Source organism: Chrysochloris asiatica, unplaced genomic scaffold (genome assembly GCF_000296735.1).
Source record: "Chrysochloris asiatica unplaced genomic scaffold, ChrAsi1.0 scaffold00133, whole genome shotgun sequence".
NCBI classification, from domain to species: Eukaryota; Metazoa; Chordata; class Mammalia; order Afrosoricida; family Chrysochloridae; genus Chrysochloris; species Chrysochloris asiatica.
This window is the reverse complement of record NW_006408651.1, coordinates 5,421,805-5,431,670: the sequence shown is the minus strand read 5'-3', so window position 1 is coordinate 5,431,670 and position 9,866 is coordinate 5,421,805. Positions and strand designations below refer to the sequence as shown.

Below are 9,866 nucleotides of genomic sequence, written 5' to 3'. Positions count from 1 at the left end.
TGGTCTTGTTTTGGGTATTGATATTGAGTTTCTCCATCATCTCTTCCAAGTAATGTAGTCAGTTTAATTCCTGTGTATTCCGTCTGGTGTGGCCCATGTGTATGTTGTTGTTGTTATGTGCTGTGGAGTCGGTTCCGACTCATAGCGACCCTGTATAGGAGTTTCTGAGGCTGCAAATCTTTATGGGAGCAGAAAGTCTCATCTTTCTCCTGCAGAATAGCTGGTAGTTTCGAACTGCTGACCTTAAGGTTCGCAGCCTGATTCATAACAACTACGCTACCAGAGCTCCTTAGCCCATGTGTATAGTCACTTGTTAATGTTGTTGAAAATGATATTTGCAAAGAATAAGTCATTGGTCTTGAGAAATTCAATCACCTGCATCTTTTCTATCATCAAGGCCATTTCCCAACTACTGATACTCTTTGTTTCAGACTTTTACATTCCAACCATCAGTAATTATCCATGTATCTTGACTGAATGTTTGATCAGGTTCAGACTGAAGAAGTTGGTAGAATTTCTCAATTTTATCATTACTGGTGGGTAAATTTGAATAATAGTGATGTTAACTGCTCTTCCATATAGTTGTATGGATATTATCCTATCACAGTTAGCATTGTACTTCAAATAGATCTTGAAATGCTGTTTTGGATTATGAATGTAATATTATTCCTCTTCAGTTTGTCATTCCTGAAATATAAACCTTATGATTGTTAGGTTTAAAATGGCCAATACCAGTCCATTTTACCTCATGAATGCCTAGGATATTGATGTTTATGTATTCCATTTAACTTTTTTTTAATTATTGAAAAAATTTATATTTAGAATTAGCCAGCTGGACTCCGTTTAGAAGATCCCAATTTTGTTGGCAACATCCAGAGCATCATAGTCAGGAGCCAGTCGAATATATGCCTTCTTTTCTCCATCGGGCCTGATGAAGGTGTTGACCTTGGCTACATCAATGTCATAGAGCTTTTTCACAGCCTGTTTGATCTGGTGCTTGTTGGCTTTGACTGTTTGATGATACAATGAAAACAAGTGTGTTATTATCTTCAGTCTTCTTCATGGCTGACTCAGTAGTCAGAGGAAACTTGATGATGGCATAGTGGTCAAGCTTGTTTCTCCTGGGGGTGCTCTTCTGAGGATATTTGGGCTGCCTCCAGAGCCTCAGAGTCTTGGGCCACTGGAAAGTGGGTGATGTGAGGATTTTCTTTTTTTGTGTGTGTGTCTGTGGACGCCTTTCAGCACTGCCTTCTTGGCCTTTGCTTTGGCTTCAGCTTTGGGAGGGCCAGGGGCTTCCTTCTTTGCCTTCAGTGCCATCTTGGTAAAAAAATGCCCATTTAACTTTTGAAGAATTAATATTTCATACTCAATTCATACTTCGTACATTCCACTTTCTAATTATTAATGGAAGTGTGCAGCTTTTTTTTTCTCATTTTGACTTGTGCCCCATCAGCAAATGAAGGTCCAGAAAGCTTTGTTCAGATATTAAGGTCAACTCTACGTTGAGGAGTCAGCTCTTCCCCAGTCATATTTTGAGTGCCTGTTTTTCTGATACTCATAAAATTTTCACTAGCTAACTATTTCATAATGGTCTGCCTGTCCTTCTTCCTAGTCTGTTTTAGTCTGCAAGCTCTACTGAAACTTGCTCACCATGAATGACTCTGCTGGCATTTAAAATACTGGTGGCATAGCTTCCAGCATCATAGCAGCACACAAGCCACCAGTGTGACAAACTGACTAAAGAGTAGTTACTTCTTGGTTCAGTTACTCAGAAATGCTGTTGGATTATGTTCCTTAGATGGATGGAACCTTAGACCATGGATCCTTAGAAAGAAGTAAATGAAAAATACAACCAGTGGGCATGCCAAACTTTTTTTCTTTTTTGGCCCAGGAGCAGGCAGTGTTTTGTTCTGCTGTGCATAAGGTCGCTATGGGTCGATACCAACTCAATGGCACCTAACAACAACAACAACAACAAGGTCTGACTTATATAAAGCATTTACAAGCTAAAGTTCTGAGTTACTTGTTTTAAAGGTTTTTAAAAATATGATTCCACAGTGTTGACACTTTATAAAGCCTTGATTCTCTGTGCGTGTTAAAAATATTTAATTTTCTTTAGGTAAAAGTCTACACAGTAAATTATGTTCCCTGTTAATAATTTTTGTACGAATTGCTCTTTGCCATTGGTAATGATTTTTGCAATGTGTCAACAGTCTATTATTTCTATTCTGCTTACTCTATTTTAACTGACACAGTTTCCCTTTTTGTCCTTGTATTCTCATCTTTCATTTAGGGTAAAGGTTGACTTTCGGTCTCATATAGTTAATTATTTGTTGTTATTGTTAGGTGCCATCAAGTTGGTACTGACCCATAGTGACCTTATGCACAGCAGAACGAAACACTTCCCGATCCTGGGCCAACCTCACTACTGTTGCCACGCTTGAGTCCATCGATGCTGCTACTTGGCCAATCCATCTTGTTGGGGATCTTCCTCTTTTTCTCTGACCCTACACCTTACCAAACATGATATCCTTCTCCAGCGACTGGTCCCTCCTGACAATATGTCCAAAGTATGAGAGACGAAGTTTGTCCATCTTGGCTTCCAAGGAGCACTCTTGTACTTCTTGCAATGTGGATCTGTTGGTTCTTTTAGCAGCCCATGGCACTTTCAATATTCTCCTCCAACACCATAACTCAAAAGCATCAATTCTTCTATGGTCTTCCTTATTCATTGTCCAGCTTTCACATGCTTATGAGGTTATTGAAAATACCATGGCTTGGGTCAGGTGCACCTTAGTTTTCAAGGTGACATCTTTGCTCTTCAACACTTTAGAAACGTCATGTGCAGCAGATTTGCCTAATGCAATATGTCATTTGATTTCTTGACTGCTGTTTCTCTGTGAGTGTTTATAGTTGATCCAAGAAGAATGAAGTCTTTGACAACTTCAATCTTTTCTCTGTTGATAAGAATGTTGTTACTTATTTAAGGGACCACAATACTCAGGGGTGACATTGTTTATCTTTAAAATCTGTTTTATTATTTGGTTGAAAGCTGACCTGCAGAAATAACTTCAATTCCAAGTAAAGGATGATAGTCACAGGGGCTTCTCTAATCATTTTTGGTTCAGTAGTTCTGAAAATTTGAAGGAATTTCAGTTTTGTTTTATATATTCTCCCATTCTATCCTGGATTTTCTATTGTATCCCTGGTCAGAATGATCAGTAATGGTAACTGGTTACCATCTAGTTCTTCTGGTTTTCAGGTTGGAATAGGCTGTGGTTTATGTGGGCTGTTTTCCTGTGAACTAGTTTCTTTGTAGACCTTTCGTCCCCATCATTTTGTTTTGCTGTGTATGATTAGAGACCAATAGTTGTATCTTAGATGGAACTTGTAAGCTTTTAAGATCCCAGATGTTACTCACTAAAATAGGACATAGAACACAATCTTTGTGAACTATGTTATGTCACTTGACTAAGTTGTCCCCCAAGACTATGATCTCAAACTTTTAACCCTGTAAAACCAATCCCATGAGTTGTTTGGATATGCCTAGGACATTTCTGTAACTGGGCCCCCTATTTGGGTTGTTATATATGTGGCTATATATGTAGTACACACAAACATATACTGATAGATACACAAGTCAGGGGCTGATAAAGACAGGATGACTGTGGACAAGCCATCAACTGTTCATGTGCAAGTTCAGATTGAAATTGAAGAACATGGGAACAAGTCTACAAAAACCAAAATAGGATTTTTAGTATATACCATTTGAATTTTTAGACGATCTAAAAAATATATTGCATGCATTGAACACTAATGAGTAAAACACCAGATAAGCTCTGGGATGATATCAAGGACATCATACATAAAGAAAGCAGAAGGGAACTAAAAAGACAATAAAGGAAGAAAAGACCAAAATGGATGTCAGGAGAGATTCTGAAACTTGCTGTAGAATGCAAAGAAGCCAAAGCTAATGGAAGAAGTAATGAAGCAAAAGAACTGAATAGAAGATTTCAAAAGGTGGCTGGAGAAGACACAGTCAAGTATTATAATTAGTTGTGCAAACACCTGGAGTTAGAAAACTAAAAGGAAAGAACTAAAGAAAAGTTTCAAATCTCAGTTGCAATATTAAAGTATTCTGTAGGAGTCCTAATACAGTGCTGTAGGTTAATACACTGACTGCAAGGTCAATTTGAACTGCAAGATCAGCGGTTCAATCTCACCAGCAGATATCTCGGAAACCCTATACAGGATCAGTATGAGTCAGAACCGACTCTATGGCACATAACAACAACAAATAGGCAAAATATTGAAAGATGTTGCTGTTAAGTGTTATTGAGTCAGTTCCAACCTATAGTGACCCTGTATAGGGCTTCCAAGGAGCAGCTGGTGAGCTTGAACCGCCGACCTTGCAGTTCAAACCGCTTTGCAGTCTGGTGCATTAGCACACAGTGCCACATTGAACGATGTAGAAAATATCAAAAGAATATACATGGACTACACAGAGTCAGTGTAACAAAAGGATTGGTCAACGTTCAACCATTTCAGGAGGTAGCATATGATCAAGAATCAATGGTACTGAAGGAAAAGGTCAAGTTACATCAAGGCCTTGGTGAAAGATGAAGCTTCAGGAATTGACAGATGCCAATTAAAATGTTTCAACATATGGATACAGTGCTGGAGTTGCTCACTTATCTATGCCAAGAAATTTGGAAGACCTGGCCAATAAACTGAAAGAGACCAATATTTGTGCTGCTTTCAAAGAAGGGTGAGCCACAGAATGCAGAAACTATCAAGCAACAGCATTAATATCACATGCAAGTAACATTTTGCTGAAGGTAACCCAAGAATGTTTGCAACCGTATATTGATAAGGAACTGCCAGAAATTTATATTAGATCTAGAAGAGGACATGGAATGAAGAATATCATTGCTGATGTCAGATGGATCTTGGCTGAAAGCAGAGGATACCAGAAAGATGTTTACTTGTGTTTTAGTGACTACACAAAGGTGTGGATCATAACAAATTATGGATAACATTGCAAAGAATAAGAACCCCAGGAAACTTCATTGTGCTCATGTGGAACTTGTATGTAAACAAAGAGGCAGTTGTTGTTCAGACAGAACAAATGAATATTTCATTGTTTAAAATCAGGAAAGATGGGTCATATTCTCTCACCATATTCAATCTACATGCTGGACTTTATGAAGAAGCATGTGACGTTAGAACTGGAGGAACATTAATTAGTTACCTGAGCTATGTGTATGACACAACCTTGCTTACTGAAAGTAAAGAGGATTTAAACCACCTAGTGATATGATGACAGACTTTAATATAGACTGTACTTAACCATAAAGAAAAAAAATTCCTCACAACTGGACTAATAATAAGCAACATTATGGTAAAGGGAGAAAAGATTGACGTTGTCAGGATTTTATTTTATTTGACTCTATAAACAACTCTTTTGGAAGGAGCAGTCATGTTATCAAATGGTGCAACATTGGTTAAATCCACTCCAAAAAACCTCCTTAAAATGTTAAAGAATAAATATGTCACTTTGAGGACAAAGATACGCTTGACTGTAGCCATGGCGTTTTCTATGATCTCATATGTATGTGAAAGCTGGACTGCCAGAAGATCTAACAAATGCGTCTTGGAAGAAATGCGCTCAGAATTCTTCTTAAAAGTCAGGACGACAAGACTTCATCTCACATGTTATCAAGAAGGACTAGTCCCTGGTGAAGGAAAAGTAGAGGGCCGGTTTGCTAGAGCATCAGTGAAAAAGAGGTAGACCTTCAACAAGATAAATTGACAGTGGCAACAACGGGCTCAAACAGCAATGATTGTGAGGATGTGTTTTGTTCTGTTGTACGTAGTATCTGTGAGAATCAGAATCGACTTGAGGACACCTAACAGCAACAACAACCGATACACCTACATGTGCCGGTATACTTACTCCCATATGCCTTCCTATACACATATATTCATCCATATCTATGTATATGACCACACCCATATTTGTTGGTTGTTTTTACAAAGGTGTATATTTTATAGCAAGTGCCAAAATTTCTGTCTATCCTTGACTTTTTTTTTTTTTATAATGGTGGGACCATACAATATTAATCTTTTTGTGACTTATTTCACTCAGCAAAATATTCTCCAGATTCATCCACTTTATAAATTGTTTTACAGAATCCTTATGATTCTTTATGCTGTTGTTGTTAAGAGCCGTCGAGTCAATTCTGACTTATAGTGCCCCTATATAGGGTTTTCAAGGAACAGTTGGTGGGTTTGAACTGCTGACCTTGGGGTTTGCAGTCCAGTGCTGATCCTACAGTGCCACACCAGGAATCAGTTCCATAATATTCAATTGTATGCATGTACTACAATTTGTTTATCTGTTCTTCCGCTTAGGGGTACTTAGATTGTTTTCACCTTTCTGTTATTGCTCATAATGCTGAAATAAACATAGGTGTACATCTGCCTGTTTGTTTCACTGCTCCTCTATCTCTTCATATACCTAGAAATGGGATTGCTGGATCATAACATGTTTCTATTTCTAGCTTTTTGAGGTAGCACCATAATGCTTTCCATAGTGGTTGTACCATTTTCCAACCCCAGCAACAATATACAAGAGTTCCAATCGTCCCACAACCTTACTAGCATTTTCTGTTTTGCTCAATTTTCAATCAGTTTCATTTCTGTAGACGTGAGGTGGTTATCTCACTGTAAATTTTTTTTTTCTGGTGAAATTGTACTTTATTTATTCATATCTCATTAAAATAGAAGAAGCATAAAACAAAGAGTATCTGAATAGTGTCCGTGCTATTTTGTTGACAAGGAGGAGTTAGGAAATGATCCATATTCCCAAGAAGACATTCTAAGACACTTACAAGTATGGCTCAGTTATACAATGTCAAAATTAGGTCTTTTCCCACATAATCTACAAACATTACAAAAGGAGTTAAAGGTTTATCCTGTTTAGTATAAGAATTTTTACATTAACTATATAGCAATTCATTTCTCAGAAAGTGATACCAGTAAATCAAGCTTTTAGAAAAGATGTTTCCATTATGCGATTTTACTAGAAAATCTCAAAACTTCACAGCTTTGCAATAGCTCATAAAGGGTATTACATTGTTCTGGGCTAGTATACAGTCCAGCTTAATAGGGAACTACATTTTGGACTTTAAAATACAGCAATGAGTATATTTTGGCATTTATTCTAATATTTGAACATGGTTAAGGCGATAGTTGAAGCATAGTAAGAGAAGGTAATTAAAATGTAATGATAATCACAACCTTCACAGTTTACATACTCTAATGCTTACATGGAATGAAGCCAATGTTATTTAATTGGTGTTGTACTCACACACGCCTGAAAAAAAAACTAAGGCCATCATTCTAAATGTAATATTAAAAAAGCAAATGTAGAAATAAAGTCATATGAAGAGTACTGCTGCATATCTGGTAAAAGTGACTGATGCTAACAGAAAGCTAAGCCTTTCTCAATTATCTTTATCGTAGTGGCTTATGGAAGCATCAAGTGTCCATTAATGGTCAGTACACCTGTGAAACCAGGATGAGGCTACAGCTATCATGAAGTGTGAATAGGAGACATATAGAAGGGAGAAAGGTAGATCCTCACGCAGCATGTGCTTGCTGGCTCCTGGAAAGCTTCTTGTGCATAGTACAGAGTTGCTGGAGAAGTAAACTGGTGAAGTTCAGCTACGTCTCTATTAGGACTCAGCTTTTAAACCTCCGGAATGTTATGATCCATCAGGCTTTTCATCATGCTTGGTGCTGCCCGTTTAATAATATGTTCAAAGATGAAAGCAGGCATGATTGTGATAGTAACTACAGTCCCAGATGTTGATAGTATGTCTGCAATTTGAGAGTCCTTTAATCCAATGATATTCTTGTCCATTGACCTCACAGATGTTACGTTCCATGAGAAGACCATTTCTGGTTGCAGAACTGTCTTTCACTATGGATGTTATTTTTTCCATTTTTAAAGATAAACTTGACATATCCAATACTATCCTTATGCATGGTAATAGTCCACTCAAAGGGCCTGTCCCGAATGATCATGGTAATCTTCTCTCTAAATGCCTGTTTGAGCACTTTGTGTGCTTTGTCCAAGCTCCAGCCAACACAGTTTTCACCATTAATCTGGAGTATCTGATCCCCAAATCTCCAAGCAATCAAAGAAGATGGGGAATTAGCCTGAACTAATGGAACAAATACACCATTATCTACTGATTTAAACCTGAGGTGAAGTTTTCCATCTTGATCCTTACACAAAATAACTTCGCAAATCCCTTGCTTAATTTCTGCTCTTTGAATTCCAGCATCATTACCAGTTACAGAACCCACCATGTGGTTTATACTGGAAGGTCTTGCTACCACCCCCTGCCTTGGAACCATGGTCATTTCTGTGCATATTTCTTCTATGTTTAGACTCAGACCCATGTACTGAAAGAGCTCAGGATACAGTTAAAGATAGAGATTTCCATTTTAAGAGATGGGAGCAGAAGCTGGGTTAGCAGGGTTTGCAGAACAGGCAACTTGTGCCTGAATTACTTTGTTAAGTTTCAGATCTTCAAAGAGCATTTTTGCAGAACTTTTCTAGGCTGTAGGGATCTGCTCACAGCTGCTTCATCAAGGTCCAGGAACACACTCACTGTGATTTTGATTTATATCTCTCTAATGGCTAATGATTACAAACATTTTGTCATGTATTTGTCGGATTCTTGACCTCTTTGGTAAAATGCCTTTTCATGTTCTTTGCTCATTTATTGATTGTATTGTTAATTTTTTTTGTTGTTGAGTTGTTGATATTTTCTATATATTTTAGAAATTATACCCTTATTAGATATATTGTCAATGATATTTTCCCCAAAAGATAGATTCTATTTTACTTTTTCGGTGTAGTCTTTTGATGAGCACATATATTTAATTTTTAGAAGGTATCAGTTATCTAACTTATCTTCTGTCATTTATATCATTATGTTTTGCTTGATTTATGCTGAAAATTAGGGAGCCGTGGTGTGGCACTGTGGGTTAATGCACCAGACTGCAAAACCGTTTGAACCACAAGGTTGGCAGTTCAAGCTCACCAGCTGCTCCTTGGAAACCCTATACAGGGTTGCTATAGGTCGGAACTGACTCGATGGCACTTCATAACAACAAGCACAACAGTTTTGACCCTATTTTATCTTTCAGCAGCTTTGTAGTTTTATCTTTAACATTTAGATCTCTAATTTATTTTGAGTTAGTTTTTGTGTTTGGTGTGAGGTATGAATACGGTTGTTTTTTTTTTTTGGCATATGGGTATCCAGTTTTGACAGTTCCATTTGTTAAAGAAAATGTTTCTTCTCCACTGAATGAACTTCGATCCTATGTCAGAGATCAGCAGCCTGTAGTAGGTGGATAGATTTACTCCTATTCCTTTGGTGTATATGTCTGTCATTGAAGCAGTACTAAGTTATTTTAATTACCATAACTGTATATATGTAATTTTTTAGATCCAGAAGTGTGAGGTCTCCCACTTTTTTCTTTTTCAGTAGTCTTTAGTGATTCAAGGCCTCCTTTCCTTCCATATAAAGGTGGATTTCTAGTTTTTTTTTGTATGGTTTCTAATTGGCTATTAATTTTGTCATTTATTCTTGTATTGTTGTTTTGAATTCTTCTAGGGTTTTATCTGGTTCTCTTTGAGTATCCTATATATCAATCTTTTAAATTTGTTATTAGGTAGTTCTATTACCATTTCTTACTCAAGAAGATTTTCTGCCCTTTTATTTTGCTCACTTGTTTGAGCTACATTATCATGTTCCTTCATATGATTTGCTATTGTCTGCTGTGTT

At 37.2% G+C, this 9,866-nt stretch overlaps 1 pseudogene; it reads right to left on the bottom strand.

Annotated features, from left to right (window-relative positions):
* Positions 1 to 7,753: 7,753 nt before the first annotated feature.
* On the bottom strand, positions 7,754 to 8,613 carry LOC102839002 (annotated as a pseudogene).
* Between the last annotated feature and the right edge of the window lie 1,253 nt (positions 8,614 to 9,866).